At 23.9% G+C, this 21,924-nt stretch overlaps 1 protein-coding gene across 3 annotated transcripts in view; it reads left to right on the forward strand.

Annotated features, from left to right (window-relative positions):
* Nucleotides 1-21,924, forward strand: part of LOC129606382 (uncharacterized) — a 122,677-nt gene that overhangs the window by 12,713 nt on the left and 88,040 nt on the right. The gene's annotated exons all lie outside the window — the stretch shown is intronic.

Genomic DNA, 21,924 nt, shown 5'->3' on the forward strand with positions numbered 1-21,924 from the left:
CTGTTTCTAAATTAAAGAGATTACTGAGGAATAACAATATTATGCATATATTACATATATGCATAATATTGTAATAATATATATTGCCAGTGCTTACAAAGCTGCACCCTTTAGGATAGAAAACTGAAATTTTATATATCAATTAGTCTGTCCCTGAAATCTAATTCTCTAGCAAAAAACTTTTATTTACGTCCAATCACCCCTTTAGAAGTTATGACGCCTCATATTAAAAATTTCAACTGCAAAATAATTGTTAAAATGAACAGGTCATCTTAAATATGTGTTTTAAATTTTTGACATATACTTCTATTAGATAATGTATCGTAAAGTGAAATATCGTAACAGTTTGAAGGAACTAAGAAAAGATTTATTATTTTTAATAAATTAGCACAATTTTTGACTCTTTATTTTAGAAAAATGTATGTTATTCTAAATCGCTATTAAATAAGAAAAAAAATGGTAAAAATATCAAAAACCACTATTAAGTGTTCTAACTCACCTTTTTCATCGCTGTGCTAATTCACCTAAAAGTATGCAATATTTATTCATTGGTGAATAATGCACAATATAACAAGAGCACAAATTTAAAAAAAAAATTTTCGAAGGAAATGTGCTAGCTTACAATCCATCATTTTAATCCGAATTTATTATAAAATTCTTTTTCTCACAATCGCTCTTTAATTATGCGTGTATGCTCCAGAATTCTACATAAGTATACGTGGCTATATAAGTGTAATATAAATTTAAACATTTTATAGATCATTATATAATTTCATATTGTAGAATAGCTATAAATATTATATAACAAACGTTTAATAACAACAAATCTACTGGTATTTTCAATTGTTATTTCTAATTACTTATTAAGTTTTGTTTTTTTCTAATTATTTTGATCCTCTCGCAATCACTTAGCAGCTTTAATACGTTATTATATCATTAATAAAATGTAAAATAATTTTTCAATTTGGTAATGTTGTCTGCTAACATTGACTCACGTTATTATTATTAAGTTTCATTTTCAAACAATATTATCGTGTCTTTTTATATGACACTTAGAAGTATGTACATTTTGCCGATATAATATGAAAATACATACGTACCATATGGTTATAGTTATGCTATATTTCATTAAAACATATTGTATTTGTTATAGACCTACGTACATATATGTATTTGCATGTATTTGCGTATATATAAGTGATATTCATTAGTTATAATTAAATGTTAATGTATTGCTAAATATAAAAATAATATCACCCGCGGCAAATTAATGCTGCATGCAACATAAATCGGGACATTAATGAGTCTTAATAATTATCTTTGCAAACCAATCACACGTAATATGTACATACAATGACATTATATAATAAGATTTCAAGAAAAATTTTGTTTTATTATAATTATTATTTTAATTTTTTTAATTTAATGTTTCAAAGTCTTACATTTTTTTACATTTTACTTACAAATTCATGTAGTATTAATTAAGTATGAAAAATCGTGTTTTATCATTATAAGAGTAAAGAGGAAATTTAGGCTGTACTTCAGAGTAGCTAATTATATATTTTGAATTCTAAAAATTAAACAAAAATTCATTAATGTTTTTCTGGAAAAGCTCATTATTTTCTGTTTTTTTGATCCGTCAATCCTTCTGATAAGTATAATAATATAACTCAACCCCTTTTAAAATGCATATAATATTGTCAGTTCTAATTACGAAAGTGAATGTTTTAATTTAGTATAAAATTTTCTCGTATTAGTTCAATCAATAAAGAATACATAAAATGCATATAAAGATAAATTTATTAATTATCAAGTCTAATTCATTGTTCTACAATTATGATCGCTATTAACGACTCCGCAATGAATCGTAAAATCTAAAAATGTGTTCACACCACTGGCGTTTGTAATGCAATACCAAAAATGTGTATATCCACGACATAACATGCATACTGTTATACGTGCATATTAATTATATAACATGCATTTGAATAAAAACCAAACAAAAAAAAGGTTATTATTCTATAAGGAGGCTATCTATTATACTGTCATTGTCGAAATTGATTTTATTAAAATAATTTAAAAAAAAATAATTTAACAATTTAAAAATATGTTTGTATGGGTAAACTTGTTTAACATAGGTATGTATGTATGTATATTTGAAGCGAAAGAAAAATAATAGATAATTTTAATGTTAAATTTTATTTTTAATTTTTTTTTCGTCTGTATTTAAAAATTTAAAGCTTTCATGCCTTAGTCTAGATTTGCACGATTGTAATTACTTATTAAAATTTTTCAAAAATTATTTTGTTAAAAATAAAATTAACCATAATTATAACCATTATTTTTATAACCAGTTTCATGAATTTTATTTAGGTACGATTACTTTTTAAAGAATATAAGTATATTGGAAGTATGTAGATATGTATGTGTAAGGGTGAATGTGTGCATAGTAATTATCGTTTGATCATTTTATATAATTTTGTTGTATTATCGATTATCTAATTCGTGGCAAAATTAATATGAAAAATATTTTAACTGCAATTCAAAATTATAACTTAATTTTAACTTAAAATACACACATACACACAAACTTACATAATATTCAAAAACTTGGAAAATTTGTAAAGAATTAGAAAAATAAATTGTAAAAATATTATATACATATATGTATATATAATATATTTTTACTTTAAATGGATTACAGATATACATAAATTAATTCACAAGAAATAGATTATGCAGTCGCGAATCTACTATTATACGTACATGTATGCGTTAGTGCCTCAGTATAAGAAAAGGGCACTCGAAAAATTTCAGCTTGGTGTTAAAAATGAAGAATGAATTTAAAAATTTTAAAGTGTCTTGACAATATTCTGAAAATTTCATGCAGGGCTGAAGAACTTTAGATTTTTACTTATACTTTGATTTTAGACTACTTTAAGAGCTTTTAGATTCTTCAGTTCAAATTGTTATAAATGGCTCGACCTCTGTTGGTATGCACTTAGAAGCTATAAGAAAATAGGTTCAAATAAATTAATATGTTTACCAAATATATGTTATACTTACTTCGTTTCTTTAAAAATGAATTTTAATTAAATTTAATATTATTAATTTTTGGGTTTAATTTGTACCTAAAAAAATTAATTCAAAAACAACTCGAACGACTAAGTCATAGTAATTGCAATATTAATAGTTTAGTAATAATAATTAAATTTTTATTGAATTTTGTTAATATGGGAATTTTATTTAAATATAATTTACAAAAAAAATTTTACCTTTAACAATACAATTTAGTCTTTTGTAAAATTAGAAAATTTAGTAGTTATTCAACCAGCGACATAGCATAATCGAATCTGCTGCATCCATACTTAACACTTTTAAAGTGCTTATTAACAGAGTTCAGAGACAATTAATTTTAATTTTTCTCTTATGTTTGCTATTACTAAATTTATATCAATTACCAAAACAAATTTAAGTACAAAATTTTTGTTTTTTATAAGAGCAAAACTCGAAAAATTTTATGTAACAATAGTTTTAATATTTTACGAATTTATTATTAATTTAATAAAAAAACGAAAAAAGAAATAATAAAATTTATTGATTAATTTCTCACCCTACAAATTTACATTATTAATACGAACTATTGTTATTCAATTACTTAAGTATGAAAGAGTATAGTTACTTCCAAATAATTTTCTGTGCATTTAAGGAAAGACTAAAAACTTCTTTCAAGTAAATTAAGATCATATAATTTTGATAATATTATGAAAATAGAGTTTGTCTAGGGTCTGTCGTTTCACCCCAGTTTTGAAACTTAGCCAGTTACATCAAATTTTGAGGAAATAGAGATAATAAAAGAATCTAAGTTTTAACAAACTTTTATTTAGTGTAGCAAATACGCATCTAATTTTTGAATAGGTGTACATCCTTTGAGCGGGCACGTTGAGATGTCGAACTGTCTGACAATTGACCTGTCCGTCTGACGGTCTGTATGTGACTGTCTGCGTGTATTTTAAATTCGGCTGAACCGATTTTGATAAAATTTTATGTGATGTTTTTAAGATGTGTTAGACTTCGGGAATCGAACCATTTTGGGAGCCGATTTTTTCATTTTTGCTCATATAAAGAGAAATAATCAACAAATGTCCTTAAAATTTAATATTATTTAAATTTAGAGTGTGAAAGTAATGAACTAGGCCAACTTTACATTTTGTACTACATTTTACATTGTACTACATTAATGGAATTTCTTGTAATTTAATATTTGAGTTTGGCTTGCTATCAGAAGAACTGACTAACTTTGCAGGGAATCCAGATGACATAAAGTTTACCTCTATACTAAGAAATAAAATGACGTTTTTCTCGGCATGTTAACTAAAAGTTACCTGGTGTCCTTAAAATTTAAAGAAGACATTTCTACTAAACTAGACAATTCAATTTGCGGTCGAATTTTTTTTTTTCTGTAGATACTGTACGTATCTGCTTAATTAATACGTAAAGTACAAAATAAAATAAAAGAATTCCAAGAATCTAATAATAATAATAATATTTTAAATTAATAATTTAAATGGAAAATTATTTTTGATTGGAGACTAAATAATAATATCATTGGAGACTTCAGATATACTTAATAATTGTAAAAATTTTGTCAAGTAAAAGACGTTCAGAGAGAGAGAGACGGGAACCAGATCAAACAAAAACAAAGATGAGGAAAGAAATTCAGTTTTTTTAGATGACCTTCTACCAAATTAAAAGAAAAGAAAAAAAAAGAAACGTAATTCATTATTCAAATGATACATCATTTAAGAAAATTAATTCAAATTTATAATATTTGCATACAAATGTTCATGTATGAATACATATGACATATATGTACAATACATAAAACAAACATACTTATAAAATTATATGAATTTTTCAAATTTAAATAAAGTAATGAATGTAGATCAATTAGGGAGGGCAAAAATTATAAATTAATGATTTAAAAAAAAATTTTTTTTTTCTTCAATTAAGGTTAAGTGATTTGTTTTGTAATAAAAATAAAAAAATTAAGAAAAAAAAAACAACAATACAGACACTTACATACATAGGCTTTTAATTTTATAAAAAATAATTTTAATTTTACATTGGTATATGTTAATTTTAAATTACTTGGTAATGTATTGGTGAATTTATTTTAATGACATTCCAACAAACAATGGTATATTGTGGGTATTCGAAAATTTTTCCAATAATATTATTCAAAGTAAAATAATTATATTGCATTTAATTTAAAATTTTTACTTTAAATATTGTGTGTGTATGTGTGAATTAAAAAGAACAATTTCAAATATATTTTTAATTGATATTTACAATAGGTTGCATAAATAATTAAAGGATGTATGTATCTACATACATACATACATACATACATATAAATTTTCAAATAGTAATTAATCTTTATAAAACTAAAATTTTTTCTTAAATTATAACAGTTTACATAATTAATATAACAAAAAATCTTTGAAATTAACAAGATTTTTTACAAGAATTTATTTTATACAAATATTAATCTTTATATTGTTAATTTTGAAAGAAAATTTAAGAAGCAGTATAAGAACACATATAACATTTTAATATTATGTAATTAAACTAACCATTTTTTCTGTAGATTTAATTCGGGAAATTTCGTCATCACTCAAAAGGAATACGTGCATAAATATAAATATGTAAACAACTCCTAGAATTTTTTGATTTTACTTTGAAATATAAGTTATTATTTTCGGTAAATTTTTTGTCTGTGAATTCCTTCTTTTGCTGGAAACCTTTATTTATTTTACATGTTATTCTGTTAAATTTTCAATTTAATAAAATCAGGAAAATAACTTAAATATTATATGAATTATTAAAAAATTCGAAGGCATGGAATGGGATAGCATCTAAAACTATAAAATAAAAAATTCATATTATACCCAATATTTGAGTTCTTTTATGAGTTGCATGGAGCATTTTGCTGAATTATCACTATAGGATAACAAATAATGAATTTAGTAATCTCTTTACTAGTTTATCTTAAATTTGTTTTCAATTTTCGGTTTAAATTCTCAAAAATAAAAATAAATAATGCCTAGACCTTATTATTTGACAAGGACATAAATTTGACAATGTTGCTTTCTGTCATAGGTATGTATTTTTAAGAGCAAATTATTTACATAGGAACTTAAATAAACATATCTATATACAATGTTAGCGAACATAATGTATTTAGGTATAAATAATTATACACAATTGTTATTTTATAAAATAACATTTGGTTGATTTGTTGCCCCTTACAAGGAACAATAAACAAAAAAATATTTATAGGTGTATATTTTATTTTTTTTTACATTAGGGGTTAATACATTGTTGCTTTAAGAATTTGTTACCTTGCGCCTTTAATATTATATATAAAATTATCAAATTTATTTAAATAAATAGATAAATTTAATTTACTAAATGCATGTTGTCCAATAATAAATACTTGATAATTATACAAACAAAATGTTAAGGTATACAAGTATTTTTTATTTGCACACCTCATGTATTATAAGCAAAATACATTGTAAAATTTTTGTGTTCTTTTTTGCTTTGGAATAGTATAAATTCAGAATCTTAAGTAATATAAACTACATTGTAAGAAATTTTATAAAATTTATTAACAATAATGAATAAATAATGTGTCAAGAAGAAAAAAAATCTGATGTGGTCAGCACATAACCGACCGCATTGTGTATTGTCTAGTTAAATGAAAGTGTTACAGAATATTATAAAAATGTCTGTTAAATACTTCTTTCCAATTTTTAGGACGTTAGTAAGCTTATAGTTAACATACTTAGAAAAATATAAATTTGGCTCTTAGTAGAGTTTCGCTTTGTGCTACCCGAATTCCCTGAAATGCTCGCCAGTTAGTTTCGGTAACAACCAGAACTCAAATATCAAATTTCAAGAAATTCCATCAATTCGTTCTGTGGATATGGTGAAAAATGTAAAATCGGCCCGCAAATCAGTTCTTGAGCCCTGATCTTTCCAAAAAAGTTATATGTTCTTTGCTTTAATGTGAGGAATTCATATATTATATTTCAATGAAATCGGTTGATTATTTCTCTTTATATGCACAAAAGTGTATGTTTGGCCCGTAGTAAACGTCTAGTTGCCGATGCCTGATCTTTCCAAAAAATTTACATATTCATTGCTTTAATACGGGGAATTCATATATTAAATTTCAATGAAATCGGTTGATTATTTCTCTTTATATACACAAAAATGTATATTTGGCCCGTAGTAGACGCCCAGTTGCTGATGCCTGATTTCTTCCAAAAGTTAGGAATTTTTGCGTATGATTGAGCAAAGCTTATATATGAAATTTCAAGTAAATCGGTTGAATACTTTCTTCAAAATGGTGAAAAATGTAAAATCGGCCCGCAAATCCGTTTTCGAGCCCTGATCTTTCCAAAAAATTTATATGTTCATTGTTTTAATACGAGGAGTTCACATATTAAATTTCAATGAAATCGGTTGATTATTTCTCTTTATATACACAAAAATGTATATTTGGCCCGTAGTAAACGTCTAGTTGCCGATGCCTGATTTCTTCCAAAACATACGAATTTTTGCGGACGGTCGAGCTGAGCTTATATATAAAATTTCAAGTAAATCGGTTGAATATTTTCTTCAAAATGTTCAAAAATGTAAAACAGGCCCGCTAAAAAATGCAGTTCCCGAGGCCTGATATATACCAAAAGTTGATCGATCCGTGCCATGGTGGAAACAAACTTACATATAAAATTTCATCAAAATCGGTTCAGCCGAACTTGAGATACACGCGTGCACACACAGACCGATAGACCGACAGACCGACAGACCGACAGACCGACAGACCGACAGACCGACAGGTTGCTAAAAATAGTTTATTTACACTTCCCTACTATGGAGAAGTACGTTCCCACCGAAAACTCGATATGTAAAATTTGTTGCCATCACATAACCTACCTATTGTTTACACAATACGGTCGGTAAAAATGAATTGAAGGATTAGAATTTAGTAGGGCTTTGAATTTCTCATAAGTATTCGGTGAAGGGAACGCTCGCGGAGTTTCATATTTTCTAAGAGAACAGTTGTACTTTCATATTTGTATTTTAAATTGAAATGCTCAAATTAATATTAAGACCAAATTAAATTAATGGTGCATGAAATAGTTCAAAACTATATTTTGGCACATTTCCGAAAAAATTTTGGAAAATTTATGTCTCTCTGTTCTCTTGAATTTATCTGGAATTTTATGATAATATAAAAATTATTTCAGTAAATAACCAGGTTCTTAGTTGAAGCAAGATATGGTTAAAATATTGTAAACTGTTAGTTTTATTAAAAACAGATTTTTGTTTTGATTATAGGCCATGTTGTGTAGGTAATTTTAATTTATTTGAATACTTTAGTATGTAATAATGTTATAGTTTAACTACTTATTAAAATCATATTATGTACTTTTTAAGAATTTTTTTCACTTATGTGCTAAAAATTAACAAATAACATTGAAATGTTTAAACTATTAATTAAAATATAATTAACCTTTATTTTAAAATGTATTTAATTTGTTATATAACAATTATTAAAAGTTTTTCTTATAAGTCATATGCGTAATTTCACACACACATAATAATAATTATGTTATTCAAACGAGAACATAAGATATGTATACATTCCAGTAATTAGTATAGTTTTTTAATATTAATTAATATTTTATACAAATACATTGTATTTGATTACAAGCTCAATTTGTAATTAATTTTAATTAAATATTTAATGCAAGTATTTTATTACTATTCAATTATGTTGGTGAACTATAATTTTAAATGTTGCAAAAATTACTATTTTCCATAATACTCGTATAATACTCTTTGAGTATTACGAAAAACCTGACCTTACACAAATATATGCCAAGTTTTTATTGTGTTCTGAACAGTGTTGCCAAATGAAAATTGCAACATTACCGAAAGAAGTCCTAAATTACCCGACTAAATGTAAGTGACTATATTGATTAACATATTTCCATTATGAAGTACCATGTGGAATGGGCAGCATTTATGTCAACATTAAATAAATTAAAATATTATAAAATATTTTGAACTAGATGTGATAAAAAATTTGCAACAAAAATTGCTGAACTTTAGATTTTGTCTGATTATTCTAAATAATTAATAATTTTAGAACGTGAAATTCATGTAAATAACAATTAGCCGAGGTTTTACACTACAGTAACAAAAATAACCAAGTTTTAGATAATTAGCTCTGATTTGATAATGCTGGTGCTGTAACATCTTCTTGACTTCTCAAAAATTATTTATTTTTATGATAGATATTTTGAATTAAAGCAGAGGTGTGGATCTAGTGACGCGTACTTAAATCCAAATTTTGTTTGTAATGCATTGTTATAATATATATAGTGTTTAATTATGTTCAAATGTATATCGAAAAAATTCACTATTTCAGTCTATAATTAAAAATGTGATCATGAATAATGTGTTTATCCGACGGTAATCCATTTAGTTTTCAAAATTTGGTTTCTAAGTGAATAATCTTAAATTTTTTAAAGTAATTTAAGAAAATTCCAAAATCAAAAATTGAAAGTAGTGAATAGTAGTTTTTTTTTGATTCTTAACAAAATGATTGCGATTTTTGAAATTAAATACTATTAGTAAGATTTACACAAGTTTAATGATTAAATTAGTTAAATTAAAAATATATGTACGTACATATTATGTAGAATGTTAGAAATATTCTTTTAAATTCAGAGCTCATGATTATTTCCGTATAATATTGTCCATTTTAATATAGCAACATAATAAAATTTCGTATATAACATCATTATATTAAATCTTCTTGTTCCATTACCTTAAAGTCATTTATTTAATAGTTTCTATTTAATTAAATTAAATTTCAAAAAAAATATACATACACATATTTCCTTATAACCTTCGTAATTTATTTTAATTACATCTAATGTATAATATTATATTTTATAAGTTAGAAAATTATTATAGAAAAAGAAATAAAATGACAACAATAAGAAAAATTTTTAAGTGAAATTTACTTTATGTTGCTTATTTACTTTATAATTTTCAATTTTCTTTGAAAACTAAATAATATGTACACGAAACTAAGTAAGTGTTTGAAAGTATTATAAAATATAATATCAGCATATTATTTTAACAGTAATGTTACATGTCACATGTTAAAGAATTCCTGAAAATATTCTTTTTTTCGCATTATCTAAAAAACTTACTATGTAGATCGAATTGGTCAATTTGTCGAGTTCTTTTGACAGACTTGTGGTATTATGTTTATGGCGAATAATTAATTTATTCGCCAATTTTTTAAAACAATGGCAGCATTGTACAGTATTGACACTTTATTTTAAAGCAAACTACTACAAGAATTTTCTTCATACTTTTGATAAACTGGCGTTTCTATTATATTACATTTTCATTCGTGATATTTTTGACGAATTCATAATTAAATCTGGCGAATTCACCATACATACGAGTATAATAATCAAATTATCACATTTATCAAAATTTTTGGAAAATCCGACACACATAATAGATGTATAATTATCTCATAACTAAGAGAACTAATTTAAATACTTACATGTATAAGTACTTATAATAAATCTTTTCGATACCCGAAAGAAAATGCTTTATCTATACTGTGTGTTTTTTTAACCATATTCTGAATGTTTATTTCTAAACATTCCGTTAGTCGTTTTGACTATATTATAACAAACGAATGCATAAACAGAATTACTTAAAAATTTTTCAAGCCGCTGAAACTAGATGATAGAATTGTAGAATTAGTATGACCATAATTTCTAAAAAACCCTCGCCGTAATTATATTTGTCCAAGAAAAGTTAATTTTTTTGAAATTATTTGCACATATCGAGTTGATAAAGTCGATCGATTATAATTTTGTTTGGTTCTATCACTACGAGAACTCATAATATGGCTACATTTAAAAAAAAAATATCACTTTATTGTACTCGTATTGGCTTTATAAGTACAAAATATTTATTGAAATTTTTCATAAAATATACATAACATTGTTTATGTATTCTCATTAAATTTAATATTTTAAATGTTTCTATATATATGTAGGTAATGAGCGCATATAATATAGCATATAATTTTGTATATTAAGTTGTAAATATGTTCTGCGTGCAACTATTAAATATAATATGGGCTCAAATTATTTTCTTAATTTAACTTATTAAAATTTTTATATCATGTAAGAGAAAATCATGAATTTAAAATTATATTTTGTCTTCTTATTATAAATTTATGTATAAGTATACATGTATGTGCGCTGTGTTCCTCTTTTATTATGTAATTTGTACTATATGCAGAGTAGATACTTAGTTCTTTTTAAGTGAATAATGATCGAAATAAGTAAAAATATCAGATATTTATTATATTGGCAATGATTGCTGATGATTATTTTTAATTGATATTAATAGAAAAAATTTTTTATTTTTTTTTTCATAATTAAATATAGTATATTTTTAGTATTATTCCTGAAAAAATATTAAGTTGAAATTGTTGTTTTGCTACACGCCACAATATGTCTATGTAGTTACTATACAAATACTTTCTTTGTATGTTATAGAAATGTTATTAGAAAGTTTTATGAGAAATTTTAAAATATTTTTAAAAGATCCTCTTTAATAGCCTAAGAAATGTTTTAAAAATGTCATTAATTTTAGTTTACTTTTGTTTCATACGGGTTTTGAATTATTAAATTATTCGGTAGAGAAAATGGAACCCAAATAGCAATAATATAAATAGAGTTTGCTTTTATACCGCTTAAAATCTTGGGCTATGCAAATAATTTTTCTGATTTTTGAAAGAAAATATTATTTTAATTCGGGTAAGACTCTAAATTACTGGAAAACTTTAACATTTAATAATTAACTCAATCTTGGAGAAAAAATTAATAGAAATAATTATACGATGAAAGTATAAAAACCCTCCTTCTGATATGAATAACATGTTTTCCAATTTTCAACACTTATTAATTTGTAATACTAAATTTCTTAAAGTTCCGATAATTCTCAAATATTTTAAGTTTTAATTGAAATTTTTGCTTAATTTATGTTTCAGCAGTTTGGTATCTTCTGTGACACTAACTCAAAGAAATATTAAAGAGCTACAAATTAGATAGTATGTTCGTTTTCCACCTTCTTATTATTAGAAGCAAGCCTAAAAATATGCAATATAGACTAGTAATATTGAAGAATAAATTGAAAATTAAATTTTATGAAAAATAATAACTATATTTTTTAGAGATTGGCAACAATAAATCAAATATTTTTCTGAATAAACAATTTTAAAATTAATTTTATTATTTTTGTAATCAAACTCAATAATAAAAAAAAAATTCAACATCTTGTTATATTAAGAATAAATTGGAACATTTTTTTTAATTAAAGAATTAAAAACAGCCTAAAAAATATCTGTGTTTTTTTTTTCTATTAATTTTAAAAAATATTAATTTTAATTAAGGAATAAATTAACTAAGTTAAATTTTGTAATTTATAAACTTTTTGTATTTTAATTGTATATAGTTCGCTTTAGAATACAAATTATAATAAATTAAAAATAAAGCAAAAATTTTTGAAATAAATAGAAATTTATTCCATTTTAAAAATTAATGTTTTCATTCATAAAATCGTTAAGAAATGGTATTTAATAAGCCGAGTAAATATTTATTTTTTTTTATAAATATTTCTGGAATTTAATTGTATTGTGTGTACTTACCATTAATTCAATGTAAGCTCTGTAGTATTCGGGCTTATACTCAAGACTAAAAGTATTTAAGCTCACATATTTTTGGGTTTTATTTAAAGAAGACTTCAGTTTACGCTAGCTATACACTTTATTTATGAATATGTGCTACTTCTTGCTCCGACCAATCTAGTATTGAGATAAAAACATTACATTCAATTACTACTTCATTTAAATATAAAAAAAATTTTAATTCATAATATTTTTTTTCAATTTATTTATTTTTTTTTTAAATTTATCTTCAATTAGTTTACAGGCATAAATTTAAATATTAAAAGAGAAAAAATTATATGTTTATAGATTTATGTGAGCATAATTTGCCTTAAGGTTTGACATTATTATTTCAATATAACTAAATATTATTTTAATCTTCCATCGAACATGATCATTTAATGTATTCCATGAATTAAAATTACGTAGGCCGTTTTAATATAATCATAACTTGTAATTCATAATTTTTATTTTCTAATTTTAATAATAATAAAAAAAGAAAAATCAAAAATTATGGTATGTAGTACTTATACATACATACATATATACACATTACTATATTTACACAAATATAACGTATTTTATTGTATATGGTAATTATTATGTACTTACATATTATGTGTGAGGCAAACATACAAATTTTGTGATATTAAAAAATATTGTACTTGCTGTACCCCAAGTTTATGCTTTAAAATTTATTTGCAACATTTCATTCTTATATAGGTATAATTTACATAATTTTATAATTAAATATTATTTGAGTGTATATAAGTGTATTTATGTATAAGCAATTCAAAAAAAAAAAAAAAACTAAACCGGATTAACACTAATTATTTAATTAAATTAATTATATTAACATTTTGAGATTGTATGATAAAATAACAAAATAATGAACAAAAAAAAAATAAATTAGAAAATTAAAAATAAAAAGTTTGAGTTGATCTTGTAAATCATAAGATCTTCAGCTGATGATCTTGTAAGGTGAAATAAACTTGAGAATTTTCATTTCGGCAAGGTTCATTGAGGCAATTAATACTCATTGAGGTATTCTTAAGTATAGCAATTCAATTTTTAATACTGATGGAAAGGTCATGCGATAAACAATACCATCTGAATTAATTTAAATCGGATCGAAGGAAATTTGGTAATGCATTATATACAAATTAAAAATGTCGATAGAAGGAAAAACAGCGCAAGTCAACTTTCTTAATTTTTGGTTTTGTTGTAAATTAATTTTCTCAATAGTTTGACCTAGATTATTCTCTGGATTTTTGGATTCGGCTCAGAATTTATATTACCAATTAAAATTAAAAAAAAACAGTTATTTATAAAATATCTGCATCTAACGCAGTAGAGTCGCACAAGAGGAAAGGAGATGAGTCCATTGATTTCTTCATCTCAAATGATCATAAAAGTCACTTTAATAGAATCTTAACAGTTTCTAAAAATATCATTCAAGGACTGACCAATCATCTTGTGGTATTCATACCTTTCATACAGCACCTTTTCAAAATTTTTATAACTCATTATGATTATATATATATATGATATATATATAATATATGATATATATATATATGAGATAACATTATGATTATGTTATGTCAAAAATTGGTCAATGCATGTTATTTGGTTCTGGTGAATGTTTGTAAGAGTTTTTTTTTGTTATATTTTAAAGTTTATTTTTGTATACTGCTTTTCCTAAAAATCTATTAAGTCATTTTATGTTGTTTTCTTACTTGCTTAAAATTATATAATAAAAAAATTCGACAGTAAAATTAATTAAATAATTAATTTTTACTAAAATATTAAATTAATCTTTAATTATTTGTACATAAGATATAAGCCATTCACTATAAAATAGATAATTTTAATAACTTAAATGATTGCACAATATTGCATTATTATGTAAGTTAATTTTAATATAAAATAAATTTTTTTACTAGAGGTTTTATAAATGCTATTTTAATTTTCTTTGCGCAACATTATATCCCAATTAAGTACATATTTCAAATAAAATCGAATATAAAATTATTAAGAGACAATGTTGCTATAAAAAACATACTCGTATAAGTTGGTGCATAAAGGTGTGCAACATTTTAAACCTTAATTATATATATATACACAACCTGCTATTACATTACTGTTATAAAAGTGAAACAATTTTGCACAAAGTACTTAAATTAATTTTAATAAACTTAAAGGCTATAAAAATCTTATTAAAGTCTCAATCTTATATTTTTTTTTACTTAGAGAACAAGGTTATTAAAGTAGGTTTTTGTTTTTTTTTTTAATTTTGATAGCTTTGTTCGGTAATTACCTCGGTATAAATAATTAATTTAATAGACAATTAACTAATACTAGATCATAACAAATATAAAGCATTATATTCAGAGCCGGCTAAGTAGCTCCAGCATCCCTAGACTAATTACGAATAAATTTGGTGAAAATGTTTAACCAGCGATAAACAAGGTCAGTGGTGCATATTTAGTTTTTGGAAAGAAAAATTGAAAGTAAACCCCATGCATATTTCAATGGCGTGCAACTCAGCCCGAAACACACTCGGAAAAGTTCCCATAGGTTCGGAGAATTTAGTTCTTGGTCCAAATACCCCCGCCTCCGTCTCCATACTGGATTTTGACCCATCTGCGTACCATCTGATAACGTGTGTTCCCACTGAGCACCCTGAAAAGTCTCGCTCTCAGTTCCTCCTGTTACTTAGCAACGAGTCAAAATTTTTTTGGAAGCTGTACCGCGTTAGTATGTCGTCCCTAGGCATCGATAGCAGCGTAACCTCCCTGATAAGACAATCTTGATACCTCACTCCGATCATTCCAACTCCATTTCTCCCCAAACCTGAAAATGGCAGCAAAACAAGAAAAAGAAAAAAAAGCGGTCGCATACCTAAAGGTCGTACCTTGGTGCATCTTTCTTATATACTTCCACAACTAAAATTTAAAAATCATTGATTTTCTAAGTCTGTCTTGCCTGTTGATAATTTAGAGAAATACGACACTGATATGAAATAAGTTTCTCTGTAAGTATATATGATCTTGTGCATATTTCAAAAGGAATTTCTTATTTGATTGGATATAATTTGATATAAATAATAATGTACATTTTTTTTTTCATTTTTCAAAGTTTAATGCACTCAAATTGCAGGAGTAGAAAAAAAATAAAATTAAAAATTATAAATTTATTAGGTGAATGTTTAAATATAATATCGGTGCGTTTATATTATTGAAAACATAATTAATATTTAATAAAATTTTAATTAAAAAAAAAACAAGTTAAAATTTCTAAACTATAAAAAATATGAAATAGCTCAGCTTAGGCTCATTACAATTTTTATTAGCAATTAAAAATAATTTTTGTTTTCGTTTTTTATTGATCTATAATGGAGTTGAATGCACGGTCATTTCATATTTAAATATTTAAAAAAACTGAATTTTAGTAGCATAATATCTTTAGTCTTATTTTAAGGAATAAAAATATTATGATCAATTAAATTTTTATACGAATAGTGGTTCCGTTTATTGTGAGAAATTGAAAATTATTCGAAGTATTAGAGGCTTAAAAGTAAGGAAGCTGCAATTGATTTGTTTTAAAATAATTATGAGAGTAAAAATGTTTACGGTATACAGATGTTGCAAAATTTAAATATCTTTAAATTTTACATCTGTATTATGACATACAGTGTACAGTGTATTATGACAATGGTTACCACAAGTGTTTACTTTAAAATTTTAATTTTCCTCAAAATTTTGAGAATAACTGGGATTATAGTAGCAACAGCTTAATTATAAATTCGTCAATTTAATATATATATATATATATATATGCATATATATGCGACACCATAATATACATACAAATTATAACTATATGTATAATTATTATCTTATACAATATATTATAAAATAAATACGATTCGAGTATCGTTAATAAATTCGATTGAAAATTACCGACACTTAAAATATCTAAAATTACATGATGAAATTTTTTTTTAAGTGACTACATAAACTCTAATTATTATATCGTACTTATCTATAATTTTAAAATTAAAAGCTGTGTAAAGTTGAATTAAATGAAAATAAAAAAATAAATATGATTAAATTAAATCATGTCTCAAAAAATAAGACTATAATGAAAAAAACATAAAAACTGAAAAAAATATAAAATTAATAATTCTGCAAATGGCCTAATTTAAATATATAAACATTACGTACAAATGTATGTAAGAATTGTGTAGACAATTATGAAGGCATAGGTGCACACCATGTATAATGTATTGTGTGTAATTTAGATCCAAAAAATTATAATTAGTGAAAAACTTATAGTTTAAATGTTATTATAATGGCTTTGTTTTACAATTCGTAAAATAATACTGCACAGAGTGTATCAAAATGTTATGACTATTATTGATTAACTTAAGTTTTGCGCCCTTTTTTGTAAAGCTCATTAATTATTTGATATTATTTGGTATTTCTTAATGATATACCAAAAAGTTAGTTCAAAATTCCAAAATGATGAAGAAGTTCACTTGAGATTTAGGAGAACGACAAAATTTTTTATGTATATTGAATTCAGCTTAAGCGTAAAAAATTATAAGCATTTTGAGCGAATAATCTTCGAGACAAATTCGAAATTCTCCAATAAGTAATGTCTTATTTTTATAAAAACTCTATGTAAAAAGCTAACGGTTATGATACCTTTAACTTAACTTTATTATTAACTTAACAAATTTGTGCAGATCTAGTTTTACAATCAGATAGCAAAAGATACTCTCTGTACATATTAATTCAATGAACATATTATAATACATTTTCTGTATAAATTATGCTTTTAATATAAGGTAAGTTTTATTATAATTATATTTGTGCGTATAAATGTTAATCAGTATATGGAATATTGACAAGCCTTGAATTATTATTAAAAAATTTATTTGCAAATTTTTGTTTTTCACATTTTTTTTTGCAAATTAAAGGTGTTGTATTTAGGCGTTTTAGAAGTCATTCAGGGTAAATGGCATAATTATTATTTAATATAATACTTTTTGCATTATTATTGTTATACATTACATATGTTACATTTTTTTTTGTATTTTTCAAATTTAGTTTAATTTCAAATTAATTCAAAAAAAAAATAACAAATTTTTTTTATAAATAGTTGTAAATAATTTGTTGTCAATTAAAAACCAAAATAGAGAAAATTTAAGGTTATATTTATCCTGTTTGCAAAATATTTACATTTTATAATTAAATAATATGCAATTCAAATGAGTGTTATGCGCGCGGTTAATGAAATTCTTGAAAATACCATTTTTTAATAATTATTAAAAAAAAAATCGAATATTATATACCTTAAAACCACAATGCATGTGCATTTCTAATATTTACTTAAATCGAATCTTTAATTTACTTAATTTACTTAAGTAAATTACTTACTAAATAAGATTTCCTACAGGTTCATTCGAATAATTTACGAACATTTCGGTTAAAATATCAACAGTAATTACATTTTTAATATCTTTTTTCAAAAAATGCGAGTTTGATGCCTTATGATATAAAATAAGCAACAGATTTCATAAATACACGAGTAATATACATACGTATAAATCTCGACCGCCAAACTATAAGACAAAAAAGTGAAATTTATTACAAGTCATATGTTCTATAATTTAATGAATTACGAGTAATGCTCCATATTTTAAATGCTGTTCAGGCGCAAATATCTTCTTAGTGAAATGCCATTTATGGCAAGTTGATTCGATGTTGCACACTGTAGACATTCATGCGTAAAACATAAGAGCCAAATATAAAAATACAAAAAAACGAACTGTAAAAAAGGAACCCCTTACTTTCTCACACTATCTTTCCCCATTCTGTTCGTTAATTTTCCAAAAATTTGTTATTTGTTATTTGCCATATCACTATTTTAAACTCACATGTATGCTTACAAATATTAATCTATTATATATATCAATACTTCAATAATTTTGTGTTGATTGATTTATTTATAATCTTAATCTGACAAAATATTTTCAATAAACTAATGTTATAGTTATTTTTTTTTTAAATGATAGAAAATAATATTATGATCTGGCCATTAATCTTTTAAAATACCTTTTATCCTTAATTTTTAATGGTGACTACTAAAATAAAATTAACCCATCACACCTTAAAAAATTTTTTTAACAACTTATTAATGATATTTTGTGACAGTTTTACTGATTCAGAAAAAGCTTGGGTTTTCGTTTGCTTATTTTTTGTTAATTTAGTAAATAATTTTAAAAATATGTTGGGTAAAATTAAGTTTTTTTTAAATTAAATTATTTTAGTATATGAAATGAATAGAAGATTTAGTTAAAAAGGGATAGATTTTCGTTTTGTCTGAGTATAAAAGTTAATAATACAATTGTTTAACGTTATTAGATCTAAATTTCTAAGGGGTTCTCTATAAGCATACATGTTCAATCAAACAAAAAAATATGATATTTATTGACAAAATGTAATTAATTCTTTTGACAGAACGCGGTGGAAATCAGTTTAAAGCAATGAAATTAAAATTTTCAACATATACCGAATAAATTAGGTTTATACAAAACTATATTATGTAAATTTTTAGATTTCATCGTCATGTATATTATCTTGTATTTAATATTTTAAAGAGCAATTGGAAATTTCGGAAAAATTTTAGTGTGATTTTGATGGTGAACCATCCTCTCAATTCACACGTTTTAAACATGTTTTCTGCTAGAATAGGTGTTTTTAAGCTCAAGATACACACATAACATGATTTAATACTAAAAATGTTAAGTGAAACCGAAATCTAGGTATGTATATGGTTTGTATTTGAAAATTGTGACTGGCAACTGTAATGATGATTTCTAGAGGAAAGTGCACGAGCACAAAAAAACCAATAATAAGTAATGAAAACGAGAGACGCACAATAACGTAAAAATAATTACAAAATTAAATGGTCAAAAGTTGAAAAAAAATTTTTCTTGGATTATTTTGTCGTTCATCAACAACCGTTTTTCATATATGTACATATATACATTCATTATAAAGCACATAATAAACATACTATTAAACATGAACATAATACACAAAATGTAGTCATACAAATAAATATTAAATGATATTGCTTATACGTTATTAATTTTTGTCATCTCTTTTAACTTGTATCTTTTGTCATTTTATTATTCGTCGTATATCATTCGTTTGCCATAACATATAACATTATAAAGTAACATAACATGCCGTTTGATCGTTTATTTATATGTATGTATATAGTCATTATTCGTATTACAGACCAGTCTTCAATCGTATATTTAAACGATTCGGCCAAGTATACAATAATTTTTAATGTAATTTTCTTAAATGATTACAATATTTTTGTCTCTTTTTTACTCATTTTATTTTTTGTTTCTTTTTGTTGTTTTTGCTCATTGCTATAATTACTTTTAATTATCTTATAAGAATATTTTAATTGATTATGATTAAAAAATTATCGTTAAGCAAGTAAAATAATAACTGAAAAAAAAAAATAAACAAGAGAAAAAGCGAAATAAAAATTGAAAATTAAATAAGAAAAGAAAAACAAAAATGTTAAATAAATTTTTACAAGTCTGGATAATTAAATAATATTAGAGTTGCCAGCTTTCAAATTTATAGAAACAATCAAAGTCTTATGTAATTTGTTAAATATTTTTGTGATTATTGATACGGCATAGTTTTTGTATTAATTGGACATTTGAATGTGAATACGTACATCTTATTTAAATGAAATTGGATTGCAATTATTGCAATCAGGCTATATTAAGAAAGTAATTTAGACAACTTAATGTCAAAACAATAACATAAATAATACTAAAATACAAACTGGTTCAATATGGCGAATCTGAAAACTGGTTCTAATCTTGTTATTGCGATAAAATTTACAACAGGAATAATCTGAGCCATGTTAATCTACGACAATTCAAAAAGTTTATTACTGAGTTACTAAGTTGAAGAAATTTCCTTTGCTATAAAAATAAAGAATTAAGTACACGTTGCTATTGTTTATTTGCACTTATGTAGGTAAATTTAATGCTTATATTATTACCATATATTGTAGTAGGTAATATCCTGTTTAATATTATGCTCTGGTGATTAAATATTTTAACGACAATCTATCTAATAGATCGTCTGTAAGCAATACTCATGTATAATTATGATGATTACTGTAAAAAAATGGTTCTTGTCATCCATCTGTTTTTATGAAAGTTCACAATCAGAAATTAAGAACCAAAACTTTCACAAGAATTAAATAGTTTTATGAACATTATATAATAAGGGGCAATGATAGACTAAACAAATTTAGTGAAATACCATTCAACCATTCAGGGAAGTCTGTTGATAATTCCATTAAATTAAATCAACTACACTACTGATAAAAAATGTCATTAATCAAAGACCATTAACAAAAATGCACATTTTATAAAATTATATATACTATTAAGAAATTGTATACTCTTTTACAAAAAAAAAATTGAAAACATAAGGTAACTCTAAAAATTATTAAAAATATTTTGTTTCGAATATGCATGATTTTTAATGATTTAAGTTACGTTTTAAAAGACTTATTTGGATTTGAAAAATTTTTTTCGAAAAAAAAAAAAACAAAAACACAAGAAAAAGCGAGAAACAAAAAATTCATTGACGTGTGTGTGTAATATATATGTATATAACTTGTATACATATGTATGTATGAAATTATACGTATGGATTGTTAAATATATAATTATAATTAAAAGAGAAAACAACAAGAAAATTTCAACAAAAATTTAATATGATCATTGAATGTTGTTTTTTAATATTAATAAAAATTAAGTATATTTAATTTGAATTTTTTTCGTTGTTTCTGTTTTTTTTTCATAAATAATATGTATATAATAAGTTTATTGTGATTATCATATTAAAATGTGTATTTTGTAAACGGAAATTGCCTAAATCATTATTTTTCATATAAAATTTTTTTCAACATATCGACCACATAATTTAACTCTAAAATAATAATGCCACATGCATTTT

The sequence above is a fragment of the Condylostylus longicornis genome, unplaced genomic scaffold, assembly GCF_029603195.1.
Source record: "Condylostylus longicornis isolate FDR11 unplaced genomic scaffold, ASM2960319v2 ptg000018l, whole genome shotgun sequence".
NCBI lineage: Eukaryota > Metazoa > Arthropoda > Insecta > Diptera > Dolichopodidae > Condylostylus > Condylostylus longicornis.